This window comes from Gopherus flavomarginatus, chromosome 1 (genome assembly GCF_025201925.1).
Source record: "Gopherus flavomarginatus isolate rGopFla2 chromosome 1, rGopFla2.mat.asm, whole genome shotgun sequence".
Taxonomy (NCBI): Eukaryota; Metazoa; Chordata; order Testudines; family Testudinidae; genus Gopherus; species Gopherus flavomarginatus.
In genome coordinates this window covers 133,932,240-133,948,224 of record NC_066617.1, presented here as the reverse complement: position 1 = coordinate 133,948,224, position 15,985 = coordinate 133,932,240, and positions in this window count along the sequence as shown.

The following is a 15,985-nucleotide window of genomic DNA, read 5'->3' as shown; positions in this document are numbered from 1 at the left end:
ATATCCCCAACGGCCAGAGACAGGACACTAGAGGGGGAGGGCTCTGAATTACTACACAGGATTCTTTCCCAGGTGTCTGGTTGGTGAATCTTGCAGACGTGCTCAGGGTCTAACTGATCACCATATTTGGGGTTTGGAAGGAACTTTCCCCCAAGTCAGACTGGTAGAGACATGGGTTTTGTTCACCTTCCTCTGCAGTATGGGGCACGGGTCACTTGCTGGTTTGAACTATTGCAAGTATCATAGAATATCAGGGTTGGAAGGGACCTCAGGAGGTCATCTAGTCCAACCCCCTGCTCAAAGCAGGACCAATTCCCAACTAAATCATCCCAGCCAGGGCTTTGTCAAGCCTGACCTTTAAAACCTCTAAGGAAGGAGATTCCACCGCCTCCCTAGGTAACCCATTCCAGTGCTTCACCACTCTCTGAGTGAAAAAGTTTTTCCTAATACCCAACCTAAACCTCCCCCACTGCAACTTGAGACCATTACTCCTTGTTCTGTCATCTGACAGCACTGAGAACAGTCTAGATCCATCCTCTTTGGAACCCTCTTTCAGGTAGTTGAAAGCAGCTATTAAATCCCGCCTCATTCTTCTCTTCCACAGACGAAACAATCCCAGTTCCCTCAGCCTCTCCTCCTAAGTCATACACTCCAGACCCCTAATCATTTTTGTTGCCCTCCGCTGAACTCTTTCCAATTTTTCCACATCCTTCTTGTAGTGTGGGGCACAAAACTGGACACAGTACTACAGATGAGGCCTTACCAATGTCGAATAGAGGGGAATGATCACATCCCTCGATCTGCTTGCAATGCCCCTACTTATACAGACCAAAATGCCATTAGCCTTCTTGGCAACAACGGCACACTGTTGACTCATATCCAGCTTCTCGTCCACTGTAACCCCTAGGTCCTTTTCTGCAGAACTGCTGCCTAGCCACTTGGTTTCTAGTCTGTAGCAGTGAATGGGATTCTTCCATCCTAAGTGCAGGACTCTGCACTTGTCCTTGTTGAACCTCATCAGGTTTCTTTTGGCCCAGTCCTCTAATTTGTCTAGTTCCCTCTTTATCCTGTCCTTACCCTCCAGCGTATCTACCACTCCTCCCAGTTTAGGGTCGTCTGCAAACTTGTTGAGAGTGCAGTTCACACCATCCTCCAGATCATTAATGAAGATATTGAACAAAACCGGCCCCAGAACCGATCCTTGGGGCATTCTACTTGAAACCAGCTGCCAACTAGACATGGAGCCGTTGATCACTACCCGCTGAGTCGGATAATCTAGCCAGCTTTCTATCTATCTTATAGTCCAGTCATCCAGCCAATACTTCTTTAACTTGCTTCTTTAACTTTAACTTCTTTAACTAAGTAGTGGATTATCTGTAACTTGAAGTCTTTAATCAAGATTTGAGGACTTCAGTAACTTAGCCAGAGATTATGGGTCTATTAGAGGAGTGGGTGGGTGAGGTTCTGTGGCCTGCGATGTGCTGGAGGTCAGACTAGATGATTATGATGGTCCCTTCTGGCCTCAAAGTCTATGAGTCTACATCAAAAGTCCCAGGTACTCAAGCTAATTCAGTTTAATAATCAGGTTGTTGATTCAAACTCATGATGGCAGTGAAATTCACAGACATAACTGAATTCCTAAATTACCAGTTTTTCCCAGATAATATATCAACAGTCTACTTATTTTTGAACCTTCTGTCTATCCAAGTTAATAGCCCTTTAGTAATTACTGTTATTCCTTATATTCCTTTAATAAATGGACTAATGGAAAACGCTTAATAGAAGGTGGAGGTGTTCCCATTCCTACTTCAGCAAATAAATCAATCTCAAACAGTTTTAATGTCAGGAGTGGACGGAATATATAATTATTGGTCAAACTAGTCAACCTCTTGTTAACAACCTAAGGCCCTGGCCTAGCAAAAAGTATCATGCCAGTAGATTCCTGCACCCACACAGAGACCATTACATTTAATGCAGGCACAAGGGTTCACTTGCACAGTCCTCTTTGCAGGATTGGGGATCTAATAAATTACTCCTGAAATCCCTCTTTAAAGATCCTTCTCCTGATAACAGACATGCAAATCATCACAAGGTTCTTTAATACACTACATTTTGTCCCCCGTGGATAAGTTGTTATCTGACTTAAATTCAAGTAACTATCAAATGCTCTGCTGTCATCTGGAAGGCCACATTGATATTATGTGGCATCACTTAATCCATTTAGACTTAAGTCCACTTTGCTGAAATCATTGGAATCAGATGAAAAGGCAGAGACAATTATATAAACTGGCATCTTCCTAGCACATTTTCAAGGTCCTTCTGGCTCTTCCTAGTTTGGCACAACTCCTCTGCTTGATCATTTTCTGGACTTTCTTGTTTCTTCTCTCAGTGATGTACCAACTTACTGAAAATCTCCACTCTCATTTTATTTCTTTTTCCATAGTCACCTTTCCCCAGCAACAGCATCTGCTCTTGCATGTTCTTTCTCTGGAATGCGGTGAGCTGACAGGTAACAATTCCCTTACCAGTATCCACTTTCATATTTTCAATGTCCTCTCTGTCAGGCAAATTTAATCTTGTTCTCTCTCTCTTTAAAATATAAGGCACTGCTTTCTATCTGTCACTATCTGTACATGATGACCTTCAGTATGGACCTGTTCCTTCTCCTGTTGAAGTCAATAGCAAAACTCCCACTGACAACACTTGCCTATTAGCAAAACAGAAGGTCATCTTCAGATTGCTAGCTATTCCATTCCATTTATATCCCAGGTCCTGTGGCCAGTCTCTTTCCTCAGCTGCAATCCCAACTAGATTCTCTAAACTGTGTTCTGAAGCACCTACCTCAAAAAAAAAAAAAAACCACTGGTTTGCTCAATGGAAGAAAGGAATCTGGGGATATTAATATATGGATTTCTTTCCACCAGAACAAGTTATGGTGGAATTTGGAGACAATGTCTGTTTTGAAAGACGTTTTATGAACTTTCCTGTGTATTTACAGGCCAGCTTGAATTCTACTGAGACAAACAGCAGCCCAGGTTTATGGCTGCAGTAAATCCGCCAGTGAACTGTTCAAGTTTGATAACTAACTGGATGACTCCCAGTGTCACTATCTTTAGGGAAAATAGTTCCTTTTTCCCCATTGCAGTTGATAACATTATGAATGCAGAGTTAACTGAAACCCATCAAAATTCCAGATTGGAGGGTTTTCTTATGAAAAGAGGTGTTATAATTGTTCATTACAAAAGTTAATGCTGCCAACAAATATGTCACATTTGTTATGTGGGATAGTAGTATTTTCTTTGGCTCTGTAGTTTCTATCATCATTCAGATACACACATTACTTTGTGTTTTGAGATCAGCACTCTCGTAACTACAAATTCCAGAAGTCATGGAGAATATAGTTTTCCATCAGAATTTCAGGAATTTCTTTTGAGCTGCGTGCATTATTCCCTCCAAGTATGCACTCCTCAAATCTGTTTCAACCAAGAAATCTGCTTTTTTCTCCCACCAGGATTTCAAACTGCGACTCTTCAATGTTTTGTGGGCAGTTTCTAGAGTTTTAAATTTAAAACTCATTAAGAACAACTAGAACTTTTAAAAATACATTTTTGCAGCAAACAAATTAATAAAAGTAAGTACTTTATCCAAAGATTTCAAAGGGATTTACAAATATATATTAACTAAGCCTCACCACTCCTGTGTGGATTATTTTAATGCACCTCTCCAAATCATCTCTGGAGGCATGAATATAAGAATAAAATGTGGTGTGGAAGGATTAAATGATTTGCTCAGGGTCATCACATCTGGCCTGATCCTGCACCACTACAGTTAATGGGAGATTTTTCATTAACTTCAATGGACTTAGGATCCATTGTGTTAATGACAGAAGTTGGAATAAAACATAAAAGTGTCCCAGCTCCCAACTCCTTCTCTTACAACTTCAGTCATATTCCCCCTATACATGCCAGTTCTCCTTAGTTTCATAGAGCCATTTGCTAAGCATCTAATTTTAAATTCTGCACAATCTTCTTTCCAGTTCATCTGAAGATTTTTCTGTTGAAATAGTTCTATTGATTCTCTTGTCTTGCAAAGGTCTTCAGGAGAAATATTATTTTAGTTGCTGTGAGACACAATTTAATACCATGAGGTTGTATTAGTTTCTTCCAAGGCCCTTTGTTATTTACTCCTTCACATAACACAAGAACCAGGTGTCACCCAATGAAATTAATAGGCAACAGGTTTAAAACAAACAAAAGGAAATAATTCTTCGCACAACACACAGTTAACCTTTGGAACTCATTGCCAGGGGATATTGTGAAGGCTAAATGAATAACTGGGTTCAAAAAAGAACTAGATAAGTTCATGGAGGACAGGTCCATCAATGGCTATTAGCCAGGATGGTCAGTGATGGACCCCATGCTCTTGGTGACCCTAGCCTCTGACTGCCAGAAGCTGGGTGCAGTGCTGTAACAAAGGCAAGGCGAGTGAGGCAATTGCCTGGGGCACACAAAGTTGGGGGGAAGGCGCAGAAAGAGGTGGAGAGAAAAAATAAAGCTGCTGGCACAGAGATATTTATAACCCAGGTGATATTTCCCCTCCCCCGCCGGCCCCACCTGCCACCCTTCCCCCCACCCCGCTCCTCCTCCAAGTGTCTCCGGGCCCCAACTTGCTCCTCCACCCCTTGCCCAGTCCCGGAGCAGAATGTCCCTGTCTTTCCCCTGCAGCAACTGCTGCCGCAGGGTCCTAGTGCCCCCCCTCTCCCTGTCAGGGCAAACTGACTGAGTCTGCCCTTCCCCCTCAGACCCTTTCATTTTCCAGTAGGACCCTCCAGCAGCATAGCCTCCCCCCACCCCTCGCAATCACCACTCCCACCCCATGCTGGGCAAGGAGGCAGCCCCATCCCTCACTCTCAATGAGGCTACAGTCAGGGGCAACAGCAAGGGAGGAGGCGCACACAGCACCCCATGGCACCCACCATGGGGGAGCTGAGGGAGATTCCTGGACTTGAGAGGGATCCTAGGAGCACCTGCAGTGACAGTGGTGGGGGTGAGTGTGCTGCTGCGGCGGGCGGGGGGGAGTCCTCCTCTCTGGCCCCTATCCCAGAGCAGCCTGCCTGCAACCCAAACTCATCCTCAGCCCTGCCTCACCCCAGAGCCCACACCCTCCAGTCAGAGCTTTCATCCCCACTGCACCCCCAACCATCTACCCTAGTCCCGAGTCCCTCCAGCACCCCAAACACCTCATCCCCAGTCCCAGCCAAAGCCCTCTTCCCCCCTCACCTCAACCCTCTGCCCCAGCCCTGAGCCCCTCCCACACCCCAAACCTCCTAGCCCAAGAGCTCTCACCTCTACTCTTGCCCTGAGCCCCTCCTACACTCCAAACCCCTCATCTGAAGCCACAACCCATAACCCTCACCCCTGCACCCCATCCCTCTGCACACCTCCCATCCCAAAACTCCCTCCCAGAGCCTGCACCCCAATCCCCTGTCCCAGCCTAGGGCCTGCACCCCAGACCTCCTCCCTCACCCAAACTCCCTCTCAGAGCCTTGGGCGGGTAGGGGGGCGGAGTCTGGGTGGGGACAGGTTCTGGGCACCACCAAAATTTTTACAAACCTGCCATCCCTGATCCTGGCCTACAAACCTGAACTCCCAGCATTCTCAGGACACATGCTGATCCCTAGTGGCCACTGCTGATATCCAGCATCTCCCTCCTCTCTTAACCTGTGAGTCCCTCTCTGGACTGGAACTGGACTGGAACCAAAGACCATCTGGGAAGCAACATTACCAGCCCAAGCAGCCAAAAATCATGAGTTAGACCCCCCAAAATCACAGGCTCTACTGCCGCCGCTTCATTCATTCTTCGACGGCAAAATTTTATAATCTTGCCTCAGGCACAAAAATACCTGGTTATGACTCTGGCTGGGTGAATGCATGACAGGGGACGGATCACTCAATGATTGCCTATTCTGTTAATTCCCACTGAAGCACCTGGCATTGGCCACTGTTGGAAGACAGGATACTGGACTAGACAGACCAGGGGTCGGCAATCTTTCAGAAGTGGTGTGCCAAGTCTTCATTTATTCGCTCTAATTTAAGGTTCCGCATGCCAGTAATACATTGTAACATTTTTGGAAGGTCTCTTTCTACAAGTCTATAATATATAACAAAACTATTGTTGTACGTAAAGTAAATAAGGCTTTTAAAATGTTTAAGGAGCTTCATTTAAAATTAAATTAAAACGCAGAGTCCCTTGGACCAGTGGCGAGGACCTGGGCAGTGTGAGTGCCACTGAAAATCAGCTCATGTGCTGCCTTCGTCACGCATGCCATAGGTTGCCTACCCCTGAGATAGACCATTGGTCTGACCCAGTACGGCTGTTCTTATGTTGTTATGCCCTTTTTGCAAAGCTAAAGTCTCTGTGCCATGGTGTATGAAGGGTTTCATAAAGGTAGTTTCCGTTTCTGCTGTGAAGGTATCGGTGGGCCCTGATGAGATAGCAGTCAGTCTTCTGAGATTTTCATTCTCCCTTATCTCTCCATACAGAAGAAATAATGTAAATGCAACTTCTCCACAAAGTAGTGAGTACAAAACAATCAGTAAAAAGCTGTCTCTGGATCCAACAGTTAATTGGCCCCTTTTAAAATCTTTCTGCTGACTAGGGATGACTATCTCCAGCCTAGACTTGGATCTCATTCTTAGCTCCTCTCTATAATCCTGTTTTAGAAAATTGTTTGACTGAAAATCTGGGAAATCTTGTGGCTTTGTTACTCCTTTGCCAATACCCTTCAATTAGAACAATCTTTCAGCCATCAATGCCTATCAGCTAATAGTGCTTGGCCAGACATCAAAACAGAAAGTCAAGCCTTTGTGGCAAATGAATTCAATCTAACCTTTGCCTAGGAAAAGTTCAGGAAATCCCAAGTACCATCAGGTTGCCCTACCGTTAGTCACTCCAGAATGCTTGCTAAGGGACTCACTTTGTTGCACCAAAGTTCCTGCTCCATTTGTATAGCTTTATTATATCAATTTATGTCTGATAAGATACCAGAAATTGTGTAAGCACTTCAGTTTATAGGGGACAAAAGGTTCTGCTTTAGCCTGTGTCATAAACAGATAGTTAAGGGTTAATGCCTCTTTTACCTGTAAAGGGTTAAGAAGAAGTTCACCTAGCCTAGCTGACACCTGACCAGAGGAACCAATGGGGGAACAAGATGTTTCAAAAGGAAGGAGGAAAGTTTCCTTTGTTTAGTCAGTTTCAGTTTCAGCCGAGTGAAAAAGATTAAGGAACCAGCCTCTTATCAGAGTAGTACATTTTAGAAAGGGATAAATAGGTTTATGTTTATTTTCTTTGTATGGTCCTGGTACCATTAATGGAATTATCAAATTTGGGTATTCTTGTGTGTATTAAGATTTTTGTCCAGGGGAACATCCTCTGTGTTTTGAATCTGTTGTCTGTGAGAGTAGCTGGTATGCTAATCTCTCCCGGAGGGTTTTCTTTTACCTTTCTTTTCTTTAATTAAAAACATTTTTCTTAATATTGGATTGATTTTTTCCTTGTTTTTAGTTCCAAGGGGGTTGGATCTGGATCCACCAGGATTTGGTGGGAGAAAGGAGGGGGGATGGTTAATTTCTCCTTGTTTTAAGATCCAATGGGTTTGGATCTGTGTTCACCAGGAAATTGGTGAAGTCTCTCAAGACTACCCAGGGAAGAAAAATAGTGCTTGGGGGTGGTGGCAGCAATACCAGATCTAAGCTGGTAATTAAGCTTAGAAGTGTCCATGCAGGTCTCACATCTGTACCCTAAAGTTCAGAGTGGGGAAGGAACCTTGACAGCCTGGCAGATACAGAGATTACAGCATGGAATACTATTTCCATGTACCACATGAGCTGCATCTGAAAATGTTCAGTGGGGAAGAGAGGAATCAGAGGTCAGGTGCAAGGGGAAGGAAGCCAAGAGGAAAGGAAAAATATCAGAGAGCTACTGAAAGTGGATAAGCTGGAAGAAACCCTGAGATCATAAAGCAGCAAGTGAAGGAGCTCATGTATATAATTAGAGGCAAAATGAAGTTCCATATTCACCACTTGAGAAAATGAAATTTGGTCCAACAGGTGTAGTAAGACATAGGACCAATCTTTCCACTGACTTCAGTGGGCTTAGGATCAGGCCTCTAATGTAGAAGAGATAGAACATAGAAGATTAACTAGTTAATGAACATACCCATGAATAAGAACTCGTTGTGAAGATGTAACAGTCTTTCTGAGTGTTGGAGGAAGAAAACAAGCTGCTTAAGAAGTATTTTATCAACCACTGATTATCTGCATGTAACTAATTACATGATAAATACTATAGAGCAGGACAAACTAGCATATGCTCAGTATGTACCAACTTACTACAATTTTTCCACTTTGGAAGAAAAATACATTCCTTTCTAATTTCTAAATACTATACAACTGGCCACAGCTGAAGCACCATCTAGTACTTTATGGTTAGCCTGACTTAAACACATATTTGTAATTTTCAAAACCTAACCTGTAGTTACGGAGTTAAGTTGGTATCCATTACACTGAGGCTTTTTTATCATTATTACAACTTCTGCCCAAAATGTTGGCAGTATCAGAACAATTCAGCAGCCTATAATTTAACTTACTTCTCATCCAAGACAAGGGTGGTCCTATAAGTCTGAGGTCACTGATGGGGCAGGTTGGGAGAAACTTGCATTCTAGTTGCCTACATGAAGTCTGACCAATGAAATATGGAAAAAGCTTCCCTTTTAATAGCTCTGCCGCTCTCCACCACAAATACAAGGAGACTCTCAGTAACTCTAGCTCTTAGAGAAGGCAAATAGGTATGGGCAGCAGGTATCATAGGCCAGGGAAGGCCTCGCCCTCACTTTCCATCTCCCCTGAAGCTGGCAGGGGCTCAGCTCCAGCCAGTGGCCTGGAGCTTGGGCTAGCTGGTGACCCAGCATTCTGGCTGGTGGCCAGGGGCTGGGGTGGCCCGGAGCAGTTCGGAGGCAGGCAGGCCAGCGTCTTGGGGCAGGCTGGGGTTCCTCTGGGCACAGAGGTGGGAGGGCCTTGGGGTTCCGGCCATGGGGTCTTGGGAAGAAGGGGCTGGGCCGGGAGGGCTAGCCTTCCTAAAGGTGGGGTTCACGTGGTGCCCAGCAAATAGGTTTCAAGTACTGTAAAGCAGACAACAACAGAATGGAATAGGTACCAACATGAGAAGAGCCTACTTTGTGATAATCTTTAAGACAATATTACTTATTGTTGGTTAGTATCAGAAATGTTATGTGACTAATTTCCCCCCATGGATATTTTAATTTAAAATCAGTTGTGAGAATCCATTTTATTAGAATAACTCCAGACTAGAGCTGGGCAATTTTTTTCAGCAAATAATAATGCATTGTTGGAGGGGGTGGGGGGAGGGACACGGGACAGCACATATTGAAACTCTTTGTGAATTCAGGTTGAATTGGCAAATAGTTTTTCCTGGAAAGAACTGAAATGTCAAAATATTTTGACTTTTCATTTCAAAACAATACTTCATTTCAAAATTTAGATAATTTGTGTGAGGGGAATAAAAGGGTGAAAAACACCCCAAATGAAACAAAAACAGAACACTTATTTAGAGTTGAACAAAATGTTCAGTTAGATTCAAAACAAAGGTTTTTGTTTGTTTATTTGTTTGTTTTTGGTTTGTCATCTTAGTGACAACAACAAAAAAATTCAGTTTGAATCAAACTTTTTATTTTTCCAGTTTGGCCCTGAGAAATTCATTATTTGTTCGGCTTCACGTGGAACCTCTAAAGCATGAACCTCTACTGCTGGAGCCAAAACACCCAGCTGTATTAATTAAAACTATAGATAAAACATAACACATCAATTGCTTGTGCAGGGGCCAACTCTGAGATGGTGTGGCTTACACATAACGGTTTTTTGCATCTCTGATTTATTCTCTTACCTCCTTTGAAGCTCCACATCAGAAGAGACTTATGCTTTACATTTGCAAAATAGCTACCAAAAATGGATTCCATTTTAAGCAGTAAGTCTAAATGTGGTGCATTGAACTTTAAAAAAATACCTTTTTGGAGACCATCTTGCACTAACATGGAGGTGGTGCAGATTAGGTGTGGAACACAGTTTGGTGTATGAAAACATCCAGCAGCTCTGTCTTTCCACATTGGCAGCCAAGATAGATCTTGGGTTACTGCAGAAATAAAAGCTACCTTATGGATTTGCTGAGAGTATTTAGCTCTAATTGTTTAATTATGAAAAAGAATTACATAAAAAGAGGTCAGATTAAGCGGGTGGTAGGGAAAGAGGAAAAAAAGAAAGGTGGAAGAAAGAGGGGAGAATACAAGGAAAAAGGGAGCGATGGTGTGGGGGTCGGGGGGGGGGAGGTAAGGAGAAAGCAAAATGAAGCAGGCCTCGGCAGGAATGAAAAAAAATCTTTCATCTGGTGACATTGTGGGTATACATTATTGTCTAGCAATTTCCACACAGCCTCACACCTTCTGTGTTCACCACAGGCATCAGGAAACAAAGTCTCTCAGAAATTAGAAGTCATTGTGGGAGCAACCAGAGGTGAAAGTAAGCTGGTACGGGCTGGTATGCCGTGCCAGACTTGACTGGCTTCTCCAGTGGTGATTTAAAGAACCCAGAGCTCCAGCTGCTATGTGGAGCCCGGGGCCCTTTAAATCACCACCGGAGCTCTGACAGCCAGGCTCAGATAGGGATTTAAAGGGCCTGGAGCTCCAGCCGCTGCAGGGAGCCCCAGGCCCTTTAAAGTGCTGCCCAAGCCCTGCTGCCAGAACTCTGGCAGCACTTTAAAGGGCCCAGGACTCCCTGCAGCGGCTGGAGCCCCTAGCCTTTTAATTCACTGCTGGAGCCCTGCCACCACTGCCCTAGGGTAGCGGCGGCAGGGCTCAGGCAGGATTTAAAGGGCTCAGGGCTCCCCACAGTGGCAAGAGCCCTGGGCCCTTTAAATCCCTACCCGAGCCCTGCTGCTTTGGGGTAGCGGCAGCAGGGATCCCGCAGTGATTTAAAGGGCTGGAGCACAGCAGCAGCCGGAGCCCTGGGCCCTTTAATTCGCTTCTGAGCTCCGGGGTGATTTAAAGGCCCTGGGGCTCCCAGCCACAGCTCTTCCAGTTGAGGCCATGCCCTGGCTCAGAACTCTGGCATACCGGTAAATCCTTTAAATTACTTTCACCCCGGGAGCAACTTTGGTATTGTCACGTTTATAGTTCAGAGAGATCAATCAGCATCAGGACAACACTGGTAATTTGAGAGAAAGGCATCATCCACAGACACATGAAGCAGTTGGAACTCTGCTCATAATGAACACAAATTAATGAACATAAATTGAGGCAGAAGAGCAAATGAGGATGTTGGAATGTGTGCAGATAGTTATAAAATCTCTCTCACATTGATTGGGACTGCGAGATATAAATCAAATTTAGGTCCCTCTCTCACTCACTCTGAAAGAACAATATTTGTTAGCTGACCAAATGTAGCTTAGACGTTTCTATCAAAACTGCACATGGTTCAGAATCATCTAGGAGGGAATGTCAAGCCCTATTTCCAAGGGAAACTGACTCCAAGATTTTGGAATGAGTATGTACAGGAAACCTCATATGATATCTTTTAAAAGGCAAGCTGAACAACCCAAAGGTAGAAAAATAAAGCATTTGTTCCCCTCAAACAGAATTACCTGTTCTACAAATCAAATCTACAAATCCATTTAATCTGAGGAACAGCTCCAACAATAGTTTAAACAGCAACTTTAAAACAGGCCAGCAGCTGACCTATCAAAACCTGAAAGTAGCCACAGAATACAAGTACCTTGAAACCATGCCAGAAGTAGCCCACACTGGGACCCGTTTCATTGATTGTAGTGGTGTTCTTGAGGGAGGCTTGAACCAAGCCTCAAGTGCTGAATTCCTATTTATGTTTCAAGGGCCCAGTCCTTCAACTGATAGCACATGCTGCTACTCCAGAGATAGTCTTCCATTGCAGGATTTCTTCTGGCTTTACACAGATGAAATGCAGAGTATTAATTGCTGGTGCTTCCTTCTAAAAAAATCTCAGAGTTATATTGGTTTATAGATCTGATATCTGGAAACAATATATTGATTGTTTTGTGGAAAACACTTTAATGTTTTCTGCTCTCTTACCCAATGTAAACTACATGTGAATGAAGTTACCATTCCACACCTTGTTTCATGTTACCTAGAACATACATTTCTCTGGTGCTTTTTCCCCTCCATTAGTGTGTAATTTCTTAGCCCGCCACAATGGCAGCTGCAAAAGGATTAAGGCCATTAGCTTATGTCTTTTTTTTGCTTCTATAAACTGAATACCAGTAGACTATAGGTTTAGATATCATTTGTTAAGGAAGTGTACAAAGGCAGAGAGATTAAATCAGTCACTATTGCCCAAAACATAATAGTTTTCTTTTCAAAATTTGTCCTTTCCCCTATTAAATAACAGGTCCTATTAAAAAATGATAACTTAAATGTATTAGCTGCCAGTTGTATCAAATTGGCTAGAGTATATGGTATACTGACACAAGAATAAGCTAATACTGATACGTTGCATTTATATAGCACTTTCCACCCACAGATCTCAATGCATATAAGCGTTACATTAATTCTATACCTTTCTCACTTTTTGAGTGAATTCAGGACTAACAGCATAGGTGAGGCAGGGAATTTTTCTCTGCTAATATGCTTCACACATAACTTGGAGTAACCACTTGCACTAGAGAATCCAAGGATTGAATGGACATGGAGACTAAACTACTCTTTCAGCTGTAGAGATGTTTATTCCAGGTTAGGCTCATTGGTTCAACTGCCATCAAAATGTGCCAGTTATGCACTGAAACCACCTGTCCATTTTTAAGTACACATATCATCTAGGAATAGTATTACCCGGGAATATCATATTTGTTTGTGATGCAATGCCAGGGAACCAAAGCCTAAGCCAAATAAACTCCAACAGCTTTCCTCCAGATACGTCTGTTAACAGCTAGATTCAAATTACAACTGTCAGATTGCAACTCCACTGAAAGTGCTGAACATACATTAACATTAAACTCTACCTCATATGTCTCTTATCTGTGTCCTCATTGCTACGATTCCATGGTTAACATCTACAATGGACAGAGCTGGGGGAAGACAGGCCTGAGACACTGTAACAGAATGACTTGCCCTTGGGCTGGAGAGCCTGGGCCTAAGATAGCCCTGACTGAGGCTCATCTGAGAGGAATCAGGTGATTCAAATATAAAAGGCAGCTTGTGTGTGTGTTTGAGTGTATGTATGTGAGCTGGGGGAACACCAGTGACTACAGCTGAGTCTGTAGATTCTGCAGGGAGCAAGAAAGCGCCTGCAGAACCCTGAGTCAGCAGTGGAAAAGCTGAAGAACTAGGAGAGGGTGGGAGAAAATTTCCCAGGTAGAGAAGCCTGGGAGAGACCCTGTAAAGGCTGGGGAGAGTCTATAAAAACCAGGTGGGATGAAGACTGCGTGAGTTTTTGTTGTCCGTTATTTTGGATTAATTAAGAGAGAAGATTCTGAATTGAGGTTGAGTCCTAGGGGCCCAGTATGTACCAGAGGACTAAATAAATGGGACATCCTCTGGGGATTGTTTGAACCACCTTTGAATTGTAAGTTCTTCAAGGGTCCTGAAGAGAGGGAAAAGCGAGGCAGGTGCTGTAGAGTGACTGCTGGCCACACGGGGGTGCTAAGTAAGCAGCTACTGTGATACACCCTGGCTCAGGACATGGCTTTCTAGGCCAGGGGCTGGCAAACTTTTTGGTCTGAGGGCTGCGTTGGGTTTCAGAAATTGTATGGAGGGCTGGTTAGGGGAGGCTGTGCCTCCCCAAACAGGCAGGCATGGCCCAGCTCCCACCCCCATCTGACTTCCCCTGCTTCTTGCCCCTGATGGCCCCCTGGGACTCCTGCCCTATTCACCTGCCCTGCTCCCTGTCCCCTGACTGCCCACAGAACCCATCCCTAACTGCCCCCCGCCGCCCCATCCAACCCCCCTCTCCTTCCTGACTGCTCCCCCGACCCCTGCTGCATCCAATCACCCCTTCTCCCTGACCGCCCCAGGAGTGGAGCACTGGTGGCTGGCGGCGCAGCTGCACCAGGACAGGCAGCCACACTGCCTGGCTGGAGCCAGTCATGCATCGCACAGCACAGAGCACCAGGTCAGGCCGGGGTCTGTAGCTGCACTGCTTCAGGAGCTCACAGCCCCGCTGCCCAGAGCATTGTGCTGGTGACGCAGTGAGCTGAGGCTGTGGGGTAGGAAGAACAGCAGGGGAGGAGCTGGGGATAGCTTCCCGGGCCAGGAGCCTCTCGAGCCAGGGGAGAATGGTCCCGCCAGCTGGATGTGGCCCATGGGCTGTAATTTGCCCACCTCTGCTCTAGGCAAAGGTTAGTTCCTGATTACATTAGCTCATTAGTGGAGGGTTACCTAAGACTTAAAGTTACATTTACTAGCTTATGATATCTAGAGTTTCTTTAGTGAGACAATAATCATTGTCCTCAGTATTTATATAGCATTTTACGTGCTAAAAGTGACTCTCAACCCCTGGCTAAAGGGATCCAGCTATTGAACAAATTTCCAGAGGCAAATCCAGAGTCTGACAGTCTTTTGGAATCTCAACAAAGCCTTCCTTTTTTAAAGTCTTTCCACCAGAAGAATGACACTCACAATGTTGACACCTCCTATATCCTAACAAGTTCCCCCCACGTCCCCCCACAAAAAAAGAGAACCACCCTATAGGGTGACCAGACAGTAAGTGTGAAAAATTGGGACGGGGATGGGGGGGGGTAATAGGAGCCCATATAAGAAAAAGACCCAAAAATCAGGACTGTCCCTATAAAAGCGGGACATCTGGTCACCCTACCACGCTACCAGAAGCACCATTTTAACTTAAAAAAGGGACACTTAAATACTACAGCGATGAGTGGCAGTACAAACCCTTAAATAGATAGCTAGATAGTAACAAAACAAACAAAAATTAGTTTTGGAAAAACTTTCAAAATTTTAAAGTTGTTTTTACTATTTAAATGGACCCATTTTTTCACATTTTTAAATGGAAACTATTCTGAAAATGGTTATCAATCAACATTTTTAATTTGCCACAAAAATGGTTTTCAGTCAACAAAATTTTCAATGACTATTTTAATACTTTCAAAAATTGTGATTTAAAAAAAAACACTTTCCATGATCACCAAAATATTTCAACAACGTGGACATTTTTTGTGTGAAAAACTTAGTTTTAGAGCTTGTCTACATGGTGCTTTAGTCCACACCAGATGAGTGCAAATTTAGTCCACACTAGTGTGTCATGCACTAACTGGCCCATATGTTAGTGATAGAGCTAGAATTGGATGTTAAGACTCGAAATGAGAACTCAGTGCTCATTCTCCCTAAAGCATTCTAATGCTCAGTAATTAGCAAGTGCCCCAGCCAAGCCATCACAGCTTGAAGGAGAGCAGGCTCTGATAAACTGGGCTTATACTCAGGCCCAGCTACCTCTGTGCCTATTATGTAGCCAGAAGCACATATTAAGGGTGTGCATGCTGATCCTTTTTTCAGGCAGCAGTAAACAGGCACCCCCAAAGCGCACTCCCACAAATCTACTCTGAATCATCATGCCCTTTGTTGGAAAAGATAGCTGCTGAACCCACTGTATTGCTGGCTCCGTTCTCCCCCTTCCCCACTGCATGCCTGAGACTTGGAAAGGCAAGGTTTTGCCCACATTTTTTTTTTACAGAGAAGAGAAATAATAATTAAATTATTGGAGACAAAGACATAAAATATGGATCTGATTTTCTATATAACATTGATACTTTAACTACACTATGAAATAGAGAAACGTCATGGATCAGAGCCACAATCAAAGCCATCTGTAGAAAAACTAAATCCAAGCTACTGAAATGTCAAGAGGGAAGTGTTCAAGTCTTCACACTGAGGCCA